The sequence below is a fragment of the Cherax quadricarinatus genome, chromosome 51, assembly GCF_038502225.1.
Source record: "Cherax quadricarinatus isolate ZL_2023a chromosome 51, ASM3850222v1, whole genome shotgun sequence".
Lineage (NCBI taxonomy): Eukaryota > Metazoa > Arthropoda > Malacostraca > Decapoda > Parastacidae > Cherax > Cherax quadricarinatus.
In genome coordinates, this window is record NC_091342.1 from 3,702,095 (window position 1) to 3,718,639 (window position 16,545).

The window sequence follows — 16,545 nt, forward strand, 5'->3', positions numbered from 1 at the left end:
CCTCCAGTGTCGTCAGGCCGATTTCCCTCAATCTTTCTTCGTAGGACAATCCCCGTAGCTCTGGGACTAGTCTTGTTGCAAACCTTTGCACTTTCTCTAATTTCTTGACGTGCTTGACTAGGTGTGGATTCCAACCTGGTGCTGCATACTCCAGTATGGGCCTGGCGTAAATGGTATGCAGAGTCTTGAACGAATCCTTACTGAGGTATCGGAACGCTATCCGTAGGTATGCCAGGCGCCCGTATGCTGCAGCAGTTATCTGATTGATGTGCGCCTCAGATCTTTTTCCTTGAGTGAGGTTTGCAGACTTTGGCCGTCTAAACTATATTGTGTCTGCGGTCTTTGCCCTTCCCCAATCTTCATGACTTTGCATTTGGCAGGGTTAAACTCAAGGAGCCAGTTGTTGGACCAGGCTTGTAGTCTGTCCAGGTCTCTTTGTAGTCCTGGCTGATCCTCATCCGATTTGATTCTTCTCATTAACTTCACATCGTCCGCAAACAAGAACACTTCTGAGTCTATCCCTTCCGTTATGTCATTCACATATACCAAGAACAGCACAGGTCCTAGGACTGACCCCTGTGAAACCCCGCTTGTCACAGGCGCCCACTCTGACACCTCGTCACGTACCATGACTCGTTGTTGCCTCCCTGTCAGGTATTCTCTGATCCATTGCAGTGCCTTTCCTGTTATGTGTGCCTGATCCTCTAGCTTTTGCAGTAACCTCTTGTGAGGAACTGTGTCGAAGGCCTTCTTGCAGTCCAAAATAATGCAGTCGATCCACCCCTCACTCTCTTGTCTTACTTCTGTCACCTTGTCATAAAACTCTAGTAGGTTTGTGACACAGGATTTTCCCTCCCTGAAACCATGCTGGTTGTCAATTATACACTTGTTTCTTTCCAGGTGCTCCACCACTCTCCTCCTGATGATCTTCTCCATGACCTTGCATACTATACACGTTAGTGATACAGGTCTGTAGTTTAGTGCCTCATGTCTGTCTCCCTTTTTAAAAATTGGGACTACATTTGCCATCTTCCATACCTCAGGGAGTTTCCCAGTTTCAAATGATGTGTTGAAGATCTTTGTTAATGGCACACACAATATCTCTGCTCCCTCTTTAAGGACCCACGGAGAGATGTTGTCTGGTCCCACCGCCTTTGAGGTGTCAAGTTCGCATAGCAGCTTCTTCACCTCCTCCTTGGTTATATGTACCTCATCCAGCACTTGCTGGTGCACCCCCCTGTTCTGATTTCCTGGAGTCCTACTGGTTTCCACTGTAAATACTTCTTTAAATCTTGTGTTGAGCTCCTGACATACCTCCCGGTCGTTTCTTGTAAATTCCCCATCACCCTTCCTCAGTCTGATTACCTGGTCCTTGACTGTTGTTTTCCTCCTGATGTGGCTGTACAACAGCTTCGGGTCAGTCTTGACTTTTGATGCTATGTCATTTTCGTATTGCCGCTGAGCCTCCCTTCTTATCTGTGCATATTCGTTTCTGATTCTTCGGCTAATCTCTTTATTTTTCTGAGTTCTCTGTCTTCTGTACCTTTTCCATTCTCTAGTACACCTAGTTTTTGCCTCCCTACACCTTTGGGTGAACCAAGGACTCGTTCTGTTCTTCCCATTATTTCTGTTTCCCTTAGGAACAAACCTCTCCTCTGCCTCCTTGCATTTTGTTGCCACATAATCCATCATTTCTTGTACTGGTTTTCCTGTCAGTTCCCTCTCCCACTGAATGTCTTGAAAGAAGTTCCTCAAGCCTGAGTAGTTCCCCTTTTTGTAGTTTGGTTTTTTCCACCCTATTCCTGCTGCTCTCTCCACTTGGAGCTCAACTATGTAGTCGAAGCACAGAACCACATGATCACTAGCTCCCAGGGGCCTTTCATACATGATATCCTCGATGTCAGAACTACTCAAGGTGAATACAAGGTCCAGTCTTGCTGGTTCATCCTCTCCTCTCTCTCTGGTAGTGTCTCTAACATGTTAATGAATGAGGTTTTCCAGTACCACATCCATCATCTTGGCTCTCCATGTTTCGGGACCCCCATGGGGCTCCAGGTTTTCCCAGTCAATCTCCTTGTGATTGAAATCACTCATAACTAGTAACTTTGCTCCCCCCATGTGTGCTCTCCTGGCCACCTCGGCTAGTGTGTCGACCATTGCTCTGTTGATCTCATCGTATTCTTCTCTTGGCCTCCTGCAGTTCTGTGGTGGGTTGTACATTACTGCAATTATCACCTTATGTCCCTCAGACTGGATTGTTCCTACTAAGTAGTCCCTTTCGCCCGTGCCATCCATTCCTTCCATTTTCTCAAACCCCCACTGGTTTTTAATGAGCAGTGCAACTCCTCCTCCCCCTCTCCTCCCTCTGTCTTTCCTGAGGATTTGATATCCGGATGGAAAGATTGAATCTGTTATTATTCTGGTGAGTTTTGTTTCTGTGAGTGCTATTATGTCTGGGGATGTCTCCTTGATTCTTTCGTGCCACTCCTCATACTTATTTGTTATTCCATCTGCATTTGTATACCACACCTTCAACTTCTTTTCTAAGATTGTGGTCTGGAAGGTGTATTGGGGTTGGGGAAGTGGGAGACCTGATAAGGAACTATGGGTGGTTGCTGTGGGGGTGGAGTTTGTAATGCAGTGGGTGGGGGCATTGGATGTGGCATGGGTGTTTTGGTTTAGAGTGTTTGGTTGCACTGGGGTTGACCTGGTTGAGAGGCTTCTATAGGAAGTTGTGAGGGAGGCTGTATTTGATCTTCCTGTGTGTGTGTGTGTGTGTGTGTGTGTGTGTGTGTGTGTGTGTGTGTGTGTGTGTGTGTGTGTGTGTGTGTGTGTGTGTGCGTGTGTGTGTGTGTGTGTGTGTGTGTGTGTGTTGCTCCTTAATTCATTAGATCCAGCTGGGATGATTGTAGGCGTAATAGCCTCGGGGAGTAACTAATATTTTCAACCCTCATGCGAGTCTTTTCGCAGCGGTGCCAGACATGTGTCAGCCGAGTTTGTGTGCGTGCGCGCGCGCGCGCGTGTGTGTGTGTGTGTGTGTGTGTGTGTGTGTGTGTGTGTGTGTGTGTGTGTGTGTGTGTGTGTGTGTGTGTGTGTGTGTGCATTGGCTTAAGCCGGTAGGAGAATTGGACTTGCCTCACATGTGCCAGTAGGCTTGTTACAGTGCTCCTTCTTTCTTATGTTCTTATATGTGTGTGTATGTGATTATTCTCTCACACTTTCTAACACTCGATATCCAGCATCCATCAGCGTCTCCCTTTTCATCAACATTTCCTTGTTCACACATCACCAGACAGTAACATGAAGAGGAATAACAAAAAGGCACAATACCGTGACTGGAACGATACACAAATAACCCGCACATAAAAGAGAGAAGCTTACGACGACGTTTCGGTCCGACTTGGACCATTGACAAAGTCAAGTGTGACTTTGTCAATGGTCCAAGTCCGACCGAAACGTCGTCGTAAGCTTCTTTTACGTGCGGGTTATTTGTGTATGAAGAGGAAAAATCCAGTCACTCTGGTCCAACACATCCGGCTCTACCTCTCAAAACCTGTAATAATGTTGGTAGAATTACCGACAAAATGTAAAGTAAAAGGACACAAGTGTAACTAATGAGACATTTTATTGTGGCTTTGTCAAGAGCTTTGTCAAGCCGTTACGGCTTGACAAAGCTCCTGGAGAGGGAAACGTTGCCACAGTAAAACGTCACATTAGTTGCACTTGTGACGTTTTACTCTCAAAACCTCCTTCACTCAAACCTTCCATCCCTTCCTGAGACGATGTTTACACATGCATGCGTCTAGGATCAACACTTAATCTGTACCGTAGATCCATGGCTCAGAGAACCGACAAGTTGATAAATTAGACCCATGACTGATGGACTGATTACATAGACTCCAGGCTGGGGGACTGATTACCCCAGACTCCTTCTGATCACCATTCTTCTTTGTTTTGGACTGATGAAGCCACTGTGTGGCGAAATGTTTCCACAATAAAAATACCCAAGAGTTACACATGTGTCTAATTTATCAATCTGAAGTGTTCCCTTCTTTCAACGTGAATAAACTCTTCTTTAAAACTCTTTCTTACTACCACACTTCTCTAATGTCTTAAACACTTACATAACGTCAATACAATAATCTGCAACACTACACAACCTCCAGCCTCCTCTGTGTTGCATCACTGGAGACAAATATTACTAAATATTTATATGAGGGTGTGATAAATGGAGTATAATGCTGTTTTTTATTGACGACGTTTCCCCCAGTGGGCTTTTTCAAGTTACAAATAAAGCTTGAGAAAACTTGATAAAGGCCACTGCGTGGGCGAAACGTCTGTAAAGGGCTCCACTATGCTGCACCTGTGTATTTTTTGACATTGTTGTAGCAGTCAAGGAATATATTTCGTAGCTATACAGGAGTGTCGTGAAATCTGTCTTGACACGACTGATTATAATCAGTCGTAATAACAATTAAAATAATAATTATTATTATAATCGAAACAAAACGCTAAACTACAAGGGTCACACAACACTGACACGACTGATAAGGTGAGACCAGCCATGAGAAATCTTACGAGTGAAGTGATGAGAGAGAGAGAGAGAGAGACAGAGAGAGAGAGAGAGAGAGAGAGAGAGAGAGAGAGAGAGAGAGAGAGAGAGAGAGAGAGAGAGAGAGAGAGAGAGACAGACAGACAGACAGACAGACAGACAGACAGACAGACAGACAGACAGAAACTTAAGAACAAGCTGTCAGTGACAGTTTCTTTGGCCGTGTGGAACTTCTATCAAGTCATGACATTACGAAGCTCTACACAGAGTGGAAGTTCGTCTCAATCAAAGGTTGATTTTTCTGCATTTCCTCACTCCGTTATTGTCGACAGGATGCCATTTGTGTCCGGCGGAAAGGGAAGTGTGTGTGTGTGTACTCACCTAGTTGTGGTTGCAGGAGTCGAGTCACAGCTCCTGGCCCCGCCTCTTCACTGATCGCTACTAGGTCCTCTCTCTCCCTGCTGTATGAGCTTTATCATACCTCGTCTTAAAGCTATGTATGGTTCTTGCCTCCACTACGCCACTTGCTAGATTATTCCACTTCCTGACAACTCTGTGACTGAAGAAATACTTCCTCACATCCCTTTGACTCATCTGAGACTTCAACTTCCAACTGTTACCCCTTGTTGCTGTGTCCCATCTGGAACATCCTATCTCTGTTCACCTTATCTATTCCACACAGCATTTTGTATGTTGTTATCATGTCTCCCATGACCCTCCTGTCCTCCAGTGTCGTCAGGCCGATTTCCCTTAACCTTTCTTCGTAGGACATTCCCTTTAGCTGTATGTGTATATATATACGTGTGTGTGTGTGTGTGTGTGTGTGTGTGTGTGTGTGTACTCACCTAGTTGTACTCACCTAGTTGAGGTTGCAGGGGTCGAGTCCGAGCTCCTGGCCCCGCCTCTTCACTGGTAGGTCACTCTCCCTGAACCATGAGCTTTATCATACCTCTGCTTAAAGTTATATATATATATATATATATATATATATATATATATATATATATATATATATATATATATATATATATATATATGTGTGTGTGTGTGTGTGTGTGTGTGTGTGTGTGTGTGTGTGTGTGTGTGTGTGTGTGTGTGTGTGTGTGTGTGTGTGTGTGTGTGTGTGTGTGTGTGTGTGTGTGTGTGTGTGTGTGTGTGTGTGTAACTTACAAAAATGAGCTTCGCAGGTTCAAAAACCAGCTCTTCTCTAAAGCTCCATTATACAGTAAACATTATCCTGGTCAGTGTTCTTGAAAAAGATCATCAAAAAATCAAGTAGCAGTACGATAAAGGCCTTTCCCAGGGCCATTCACTTTTGAATGGTTCATTTTCGATGACATTTACGATAAATTACGCTGTTTCGAGGACCTTGATAAGGGAGATGACTGTGTATATTTTTTCATAAGTAACTGATATGCCTTTCCATTATTCTGTCACGTAGTTAAATTTGCAGTTATCGGAGGACGGTGGAGCTGATATAAAAAAAGATCTATATCAGATCTTTATTATTTCGACGTTTCACCTCATGTAGGCGAAACGTCGATTTAGATCTACTTTCCTTGTATGTATCTTGTTATCAGGGTTAGAGTTATTAATGCTATTAAATTGTTATTATTATTATTATTATTATTATTATTATTATTATTATTATTATTATTATTATTATTATTATTATTATTATTATTATTATTATTGTGATGATGATGATGATGTAACAGTAGTAGTAGAATGTAGTAATAGTAGCAGCAGGAGTAGCTGCAGCAGCAGTAGCAGCAGCAGCAGCAGCAGTAGCAGCAGTAACAGCAGTCACAGCAGCAACAGTATCATCCAGAAACTCTAAACTCGTAGGAGTTAACACACTGCCAGTGAAATAATTACAACTGCATGATAATAATGTTTGATCGAGGGAAGGTTAGGCTAGTTTCCCCTTGCTTGACTCCAGAGGTCTTCACCAGCATCAAGGTCTCCCTTGTGAAGGGAGGGTACGTTTGAGACTAGGAAGAGCTGCCAAGAGTGAGTAAACAAGTCATATCCTAGTAGCCTAGTGTGGCTAACCCACTCCATCACTCGACATGACTCACGAAATCGTAATGACACGATTGCAAACCATACCACGGGTTGGGTTCGAACCCGCGATCACAGAGTCGTAAAACTCCAGACCGACGCGTTAGCCACTCGACATTAATTGACAGTGAAAATATGCAGGAGCAATTCACAGCTAACTCACATATTTAGAAATAGAAATTAATCGTCCTTTCGATCAGGCATAACCCATTGTCAAGTCGCTAAAGACCTGGTAATAATTAATGTAGGGTTGCAGCGTCCTGTAGTATTCATTTTCCTCACAGGATGTTCTTTTTTTTTTGTAGGGGGCGGATGTGTTCCTGTTTCCGTTAGTGTTTTTGTTTGTGTTTGTAAGTTCATTGAGAGGCTTCACCTGCCACAGCTGTCATCCATGGTGATGTAACTGTCTCACTTCGACTGTCGAATCCAATAACAAGAATCCAAATGTCGTTGTTGCATTGACCTTTAGTTGGAAAGGCAAAAATTGCAGACAAGTAATGCACTGTAACGATTACTAAAACCAACTCGTTGCTCATTGGTTCAGCGAAACGTCTTCTAATAAAGGCCAAAACATTGTTTAATAACGTCTCGCTCTGTTATTGCTTAATATTACCCGCGCGCAATGACCCTTACCTGGGAGCGAAGAGGCCCCGTTTAACAGATCGTCATATAAACACAGCATCAGGTAGTTTTGTTTTCTCTGATTGTAAAACAGACACAGAAGCTATCTGAAAGAGACGAGATGTGTGTGTGAACACTAGAGACAGATGCAGCCTCCCCACTTGGCATCCTTGACGGCAGGACCAGATTTATCTGCCAGAATTATGCACCTTTTGCTCACTCAGTCATGCTTCCTCTTGTCTCTCCCGGTATTCTTCAACTCCTTCTCCTCTTCCTCCTTTCTCTCTCATTTTCGAGGATAAACACGCGACGTCCGCTTTCAGTACAGTCTGAATTAGTCCTTCATGAGGATGGATTATATCGCTTGCCACGAGAGGATCAATTTTTATCTGAGGAGGTTCGGGTTTACACTGTTGATATTTACACAGTGTCGTCAGTTGAACGACTGATAGCTACTGAACAGGAGATAAATATTGGGAGAAAACGAATAGGAATAACATGAGATAAATAAGGAATGAAGATAAAATTTACTATTATTGGAAATAAAGAAGAACGAAATTCAGCTAAAATTTGAATAGGGAACTTAGTCAATGTTTCTGACCATCCTGGGTCATAACCAAGTCAGAAACTGCGAGTTATTTGTGATTAAAGAAAGGAGTAAAAGAAAAAACTGGAGCGTTTTTGCTAACACTCAAAACGTCTTTTTATATAAAAAATGAGCGAGGCAGACGTGAGAGGCTTCTTGTCATTGTGTATTCACGTCAGGGCCACTGAGAGCAGCTGTTGATGCTGCATCATACAGACTCCGGCCAGAATGATAACTAGGTAATGATAGTGTGAGCCGTCTTATCTCTCAGTGCTCGGGATAAACAGGAACACCAGCCAGCTTCGTTATCTTACCTATTTGCTTTATCTATGTATATATCTTATGAAAGTAGTTTAGCCTTATATATATATATATATATATATATATATATATATATATATATATATATATATATATATATATATATAAATATATATATATATATATATATATATATTTATATATATATATATATATATATATATATATATATATATATATATATATATATATATATACATATATATATATATATATATATATATATATATATATATATATATATATATATATATATATATATATATATATATATATATATATATATATATATAAACTTTTTTTAGTAGGAATTAACAAAAGTGTTATCTGTTAAACGAGAGCAGTGGGTGCCATAACAATAGGTAGTAAATTTAAAAATAATTATAGCGTGGTGCGTGAGGTCGGCGCCTGTCGCGTGTTCGCTCCCTGGGGAGAGCTAACCTCTCATGCTTCAAAATAAATATGGACAACGTTCTCCACCAAATTGGAATCTGGCTCATGATGGACATATGTTGCAGGGAATAGCTGTTTAGTGTGTGTGTGTGTGTGTGTGTGTGTGTGTGTGTGTGTGTGTGTGTGTGTGTGTGTGTGTGTGTGTACTCACCTAGTTGTACTCACCTAGTTGAGGTTGCGGGGGTCGAGTCCGAGCTCCTGGCCCCGCCTCTTCACTGATCGCTACTAGGTCACTCTCCCTGAGCCGTGAGCTTTATCGTACCTCTGCTTAAAGCTATGTATGGATCCTGCCTCCACTACATCGCTTCCCAAACTATTCCACTTACTGACTACTCTGTGGCTGAAGAAATACTTCCTAACATCCCTGTGATTCATCTGTGTCTTTAGCTTCCAACTGTGTCCCCTTGTTACTGTGTCCAATCTCTGGAACATCCTGTTTTTGTCCACCTTGTCAATTCCTCTCAGTATTTTGTATGTCGTTATCATGTCCCCCCTATCTCTCCTGTCCTCCAGTGTCGTCAGGTTGATTTCCCTTAACCTCTCCTCGTAGGACATACCTCTTAGCTCTGGGACTAGTCTTGTTGCAAACCTTTGCACTTTCTCTAGTTTCTTTACGTGCTTGGCTAGGTGTGGGTTCCAAACTGGTGCCGCATACTCCAATATGGGCCTAACGTATACGGTGTACAGGGTCCTGAACGATTCCTTATTAAGATGTCGGAATGCTGTTCTGAGGTTTGCTAGGCGCCCATATGCTGCAGCAGTTATTTGGTTGATGTGCGCTTCAGGAGATGTGCCTGGTGTTATACTCACCCCAAGATCTTTTTCCTTGAGTGAGGTTTGTAGTCTCTGACCCCCTAGACTGTACTCCGTTTGCGGCCTTCTTTGCCCTTCCCCAATCTTCATGACTTTGCACTTGGTGGGATTGAACTCCAGGAGCCAATTGCTGGACCAGTTCTGCAGCCTGTCCAGATCCCTTTGTAGTTCTGCCTGGTCTTCGATCGAGTGTATTCTTCTCATCAACTTCACGTCATCTGCAAACAGGGACACCTCAGAGTCTATTCCTTCCGTCATGTCGTTCACAAATACCAGAAACAGCACTGGTCCTAGGACTGACCCCTGCGGGACCCCGCTGGTCACAGGTGCCCACTCTGACACCTCGCCACGTACCATGACTCGCTGCTGTCTTCCTGACAAGTATTCCCTGATCCATTGTAGTGCCTTCCCTGTTATCCCTGCTTGGTCCTCCAGTTTTTGCACCAATCTCTTGTGTGGAACTGTGTCAAACGCCTTCTTGCAGTCCAAGAAAATGCAATCCACCCACCCCTCTCTCTCTTGTCTTACTGCTGTCACCATGTCATAGAACTCCAGTAGGTTTGTGACACAGGATTTCCCGTCCCTGAAACCATGCTGGCTGCTGTTGATGAGATCATTCCTTTCTAGGTGTTCCACCACTCTTCTCCTGATAATCTTCTCCATGATTTTGCATACTATACATGTCAGTGACACTGGTCTGTAGTTTAATGCTTCATGTCTGTCTCCTTTTTTAAAGATTGGGACTACATTTGCTGTCTTCCATGCCTCAGGCAATCTCCCTGTTTCGATAGATGTATTGAATATTGTTGTTAGGGGTACACATAGCGCCTCTGCTCCCTCTCTCAATACCCATGGGGAGATGTTATCTGGCCCCATTGCCTTTGAGGTATCTAGCTCACTCAGAAGCCTCTTCACTTCTTCCTCGGTTGTGTGCACTGTGTCCAGCACTTGGTGGTGTGCCCCACCTCTCCGTCTTTCTGGAGTCCCTTCTGTCTCCTCTGTGAACACTTCTTTGAATCTCTTGTTGAGTTCTTCACATACTTCCCGGTCATTTCCTGTTGTCTCTCCTCCTTCCTTCCTTAGCCTGATTACCTGGTCCTTGACTGTTGTTTTCCTCCTGATGTGGCTGTACAACAGTTTCGGGTCAGATTTGGCTTTCGCTGCTATGTCATTTTCATATTGTCTTTGGGCCTCCCTTCTTATCTGTGCATATTCATTTCTGGCTCTACGACTGTTCTCCTTATTCTCCTGGGTCCTTTGCCTTCTATATTTCTTCCATTCCCTAGCACACTTGGTTTTTGCCTCCCTGCACCTTTGGGTAAACCATGGGCTCATCCTGGCTTTTTCATTACTCCTGTTACCCTTGGGTACAAACCTCTCCTCAGCCTCCTTGCATTTTATTGTGTGTGTGTGTGTGTGTGTGTGGTTTACGAATACATTAATTTCATGTCGTGTCCTCGTCGCGTTTTCGTGCAGTATTGTTATGGTTCTCCGTCTCTACAACGAACACAACTCTGTATAAGCGAATCATAATGCTAGTTTCACTTTAAGCTGAAAGTATATGACTGGCGAAGATACCCCTAAATATCACACGACTAATCTTCCTGGAACCCTCAGTCATCCATCTATCTGGGATTCGTTAGAGCTCGCGTAATTATTTATTTATGTGTAAGGGAATGGGATGAGTAGACGCAAAATATGCAGAGTTATGACATTTTATTTTGGAGAATTTTGTCCACCGGGAACGAATTAATAAAGTCCTTGAAGGACGAAACGTTTTCATAATAAAATCCCGTAACCCGTATTCCTGTATTCCTGGAGAGTGTTCCGGGGGGGGGGGGTGAAGGTGACCGCCCCCGCGGAGCACCCGGTCCATGATCAGGAATTATATACATACTGTCTGTATATTCCACCACAGTACTGCCTCGAGAAGTGAAGCTGCAATTCTTTGAGACAGTATTCCTTTCACCAACACTGGACCACCCTCTTTCCCCAACAGACGACCCTAGAGCCCACAGAATCCATACAATCGCATCCCTGTGATATTCCAGCGGTGTGTCTCAGTGATGCTGGCCAAATGAGCGACCAGTGTCCACAATGGCTCTCGCAGCCAGGAAGAGAGAGCTGGTCGGAGGGGATTCCAATAACGTTCCACGAGTGTTGTCATTACAGCAATGTACGAGAGGCCCTCGGCGCTAAACTATCCATTATTAAACATTACAACAAGATCGAGAGTTGTAATCACACTCGGGGGAGAAGAGGAGCCTGGAGTTATCTCCTGGGGGAATATCCTAATACCAATTTGCACTGACAATAAGTGAGGTTCATTCTCTGAGTTATGGGACCTCTCTTTAAGGGGTTCAAAAGAAAAAAAAGCTGAATTATTACCCCTCCTGGTGCGTCGTAATAGACATGTAGGAAGGAATCACGGTTTAGGGAGGATAGAGAGACAGTGAGGTTTGATGAAGATGGAATGGCCACTGGAGCAACTTTAGGCCCGCTGCCCCTCGTTTTCACGTCCGAGGTCCTCTTCAGCAGACTGGAGAAGACGCTTTATGAAGAGCTTCCATTTAACGTTGAAGATCAACATTGTGTAGACACGAACCGCAAGAGACATTACAGCCATACGATCCCAGGAAATGAATCAACGTGTCACCTTCCTTGTGTCACCTTCCTCGTGTCACCTTCCTCGTGTCACCTTCCTTGTGTCACCTTCCTTGTGTCACCTTGCTTGTGTCACCTTCCTTATGTCACCTTCCTTGTGTCACCTTCCTTGTGTCACCTTCCTTGTGTCACCTTCCTTGTGTCACCTTCCTTGTGTCACCTTCCTTGTGTCACCTTCCTTGTGTCACCTTCCTTGTGTCACCTTCCTTGTGTCACCTTCCTTGTGTCACCTTCCTTGTGTCACCTTCCTTGTGTCACCTTCCTTGTGTCACCTTCCTTGTGTCACCTTCCTTGTGTCACCTTCCTCGTGTCACCTTCCTTGTGTCACCTTCCTTGTGTCACCTTCCTCGTGTCACCTTCCTTGTGTCACCTTCCTTGTCTCACCTTCCTTGTCTCACCTTCCTTATGTCACCTTCCTTGCGTCACCTTCCTTGTGTCACCTTCCTTGTGTCACCTTCCTTGTGTCACCTTCCTCGTGTCACCTTCCTTGTGTCACCTTCCTTGTGTCACCTTCCTTGTGTCACCTTCCTTGTGTCACCTTCCTTGTGTCACCTTCCTTATGTCACCTTCCTCGTGTCACCTTTCTTGTGTCACCTTCCTTGTGTCACCTTCCTTGTGTCACTTTCCTTGTGTCACCTTCCTTGTGTCACCTTCCTTGTGTCACCTTCCTTATGTCACCTTCCTTGCGTCACCTTCCTTGTGTCACCTTCCTTGTGTCACCTTCCTTGTGTCACCTTCCTCGTGTCACCTTCCTTGTGTCACCTTCCTTGTGTCACCTTCCTCGTGTCACCTTCCTTGTGTCACCTTCCTTGTGTCACCTTCCTTGTGTCACCTTCCTTGTGTCACCTTCCTTGTGTCACCTTCCTTGTGTCACCTTCCTTGTGTCACCTTCCTCGTGTCACCTTCCTTGTGTCACCTTCCTTGTCTCACCTTCCTTATGTCACCTTCCTTGCGTCACCTTCCTTGTGTCACCTTCCTTGTCTCACCTTCCTTATGTCACCTTCCTTGCGTCACCTTCCTTGTGTCACCTTCCTTGTGTCACCTTCCTTGTGTCACCTTCCTTGTGTCACCTTCCTTATGTCACATTCCTTGTGTCACCTTCCTTGTGTCACCTTCCTTGTGTCACCTTCCTTGTGTCACCTTCCTTGTGTCACCTTCCTTGTGTCACCTTCCTTGTGTCACCTTCCTCGCATCAAATCTCATAACATTCCATTTTCCAGTGAGTAAATTAATGAAGGTTTGAGGACTGAAGAAGGATAACACTAATGTTGAGCTAATCTTATTATGCCTTACATACCTGGTATGCCTCACATAGTATGCCTTACACACCTGGTATGCCTCACACAGTATGCCTTACACACCTGGTATGCCTCACATAGTATGCCTTACACACCTGGTATGCCTCACACAGTATGCCTTACACACCTGGTATGCCTCACATAGTATGCCTTACACACCTGGTATGCCTCACACAGTATGCCTTACACACCTGGTATGATTCACACAGTATGCCTTACACACCTGGTATGCCTCACACAGTATGCCTTACACACCTGGTATGCCTCACATAGTATGCCTTACACACCTGGTATGCCTCACACAGTATGCCTTACACACCTGGTATGATTCACACAGTATGCCTTACACACCTGGTATGCCTCACACAGTATGCCTTACACACCTGGTATGCCTCACACAGTATGCCTTACACACCTGGTATGCCTCACACAGTATGCCTTACACACCTGGTATGCCTCACACAGTATGCCTTACACACCTGGTATGCCTCACACAGTATGCCTTACACACCTGGCATGCCTCACACAGTATGCCTTACACACCTGGTATGCCTCACATAGTATGTCTTACACACCTGGTATGCCTCACACAGTATGCCTTACACACCTGGTATGCCTCACACAGTATGCCTTACACACCTGGTATGCCTCACACAGTATGCCTTACACACCTGGTATGATTCACACAGTATGCCTTACACACCTGGTATGCCTCACGCAGTATGCCTTACACACCTGGTATGCCTCACACAGTATGCCTTACACACCTGGTATGTCTCACACAGTATGCCTTACACACCTGGTATGTCTCACACAGTATGCCTTACACACCTGGTATGTCTCACACAGTATGCCTTACACACCTGGTATGTCTCACACAGTATGCCTTACACACCTGGTATGATTCACATACCTGGTATGCCTCACACATCTGATATGCCTCACACATCTGATTTGCCTCACACACCTGGCATGTCTCACATAGTATGCCTTACACACCTGGTATGATTCACATACCTGGTATGCCTCACACATCTGATGTGCCTCACACACCTGGTATGCCTCACATAGTATGCCTTACACACTTGGTATGCCTCACATAGTATGCTTTACATACCTGGAATGATTCACATACCTGGTATGCCTCACATAGTATGCCTTACACACCTGGTATGATTCATATTCCTGGTATGCCTCACACATCTGATATGTCTCACACACCTGGTATGCCTCACATAGTTTGCCTTACACACCTGGTATGATTCACATACCTGGTATGCCTCACACATCTGATATGCCTCACACACCTGGTATGCCTCACATAGTATGCCTTACACACCTGGTATGATTCACATACCTGGTATGCCTCACACTTCTGATATGCCTCACACACCTGGTATGCCTCACATAGTATGCCTTACACACCTGGTATGCCTCACATAGTATGCTTTGCACACCTGGAATGATTCACATACCTGGTATGCCTCACATAGTATGCCTTACACACCTGGTATGATTCACATTCCTGGTATGCCTCACACATCTGATATGCCTCACACACCTGGTATGCCTTACATAGTATGCCTTACACACCTGGTATAATTCACATACCTGGCATGCCTCACACATCTGATATGCCTCACACACCTGGTATGTCTCACATAGTATGCCTAACACACCTGGTATGATTCACATACCTGGTATGCCTCACACAACTGATACACCTCACACACCCGGTATGCCTCACACAGTATGCCTTACATATCTGATATGCCTTACAAATTATGCCTTACACACCTGGTATGGTTCACACAGTCGGCCTTACATACCAGGTTTGCCTCACACAGTATGCCTTACACACCTGGTATGCCTCACACAATATGCCTTACACACCTGGTATGATTCACATAGTAGACCTTACATACCAGGTATACCTCACACAGTATGCCTTACACACCTGGTATGCCTCACACGGTATGGCTTACACACCTGGTATGATTCACATACCTCATATGCCTCACACATCTGATATGCATCACATACCTGGTATGCCTCACACAGTATGCCTTACACACCTGGTATGCCTCAAACACTATGCCTCACTTGGTGTGCAGTAAAGGCGTCAAAGGATGGTACTAAGTAATTAATTAAGTTATGGAATCTCTCTTAATTACCTGGCTCCAACTTAGCAAGAAAAACCCAAGTTTTGCCTACATATTTTGTAATTAAAGTAATGATGGGAGCAGCAATATAGTGAACCGCGAGCAAGATGGAGCGTTATTGCAATATCTTACCCATGTTATTTTAACTGCAAATCTGCTGTCATTGTTTTTCTAGCAGTAAAAATCTGTTGCTCTATTAACAGTACACGTGCTGCTCCTGTTTTCCTAGCAGAATACCTGCTGCCTCTGTTCTCCTAGCAATATAACTGCCTCCCCTAGAATCCTAGCAGAATACCTGCTGTCGTTGTTCTCCTAGCAATATAACTGCCTCCCCTGGTATCCTAGCAGAATACCTGCTGTCGTTGTTCTCCTAGCAATATAACTGCCTCCCCTGGTATCCTAGCAGAATACCTGCTGTCGTTGTTCTCCTAGCAATATAACTGCTGCCCCTGTTCTCCTAGCGTTAAGATTGTGGCTAATCGACTTTTGGTAATCACACACACACACACACACACACACACACACACACACACACACACACACACACACACACACACACACACACACACACACACACACACACACACACACACACACACACACACACACACACACACACACACACACACACACACACACACACACACACACACACACGTAAAACGGGTGTGGTTCAACTTTTGGCTGCTGGAGCTCAATCCCATAATCCTTCACTCGAGAATAAACAAACCACGAGAACATTCTAAGAGCCCCGAAACTCAGGTCATTAGTGAAACGACCAACCATGGGAGATATTACTACAACGTAAAAGTTACATACATACCGAAATGATAAGATGGGGGATGTTTGAATCCTTGTCTCTCATCTCTGCCTTTCCACTGATCGTTCCTGCCCAGCTTAGCAGGGAGGGTAGAGCGGCTAGATTATAAATTCTTGCTGCACCCGGTTCGATTCCCTCCACTTCATGAGGACGAGAATAAAAAGGCTGACCCCCTTTCAAAGTTCCATCTT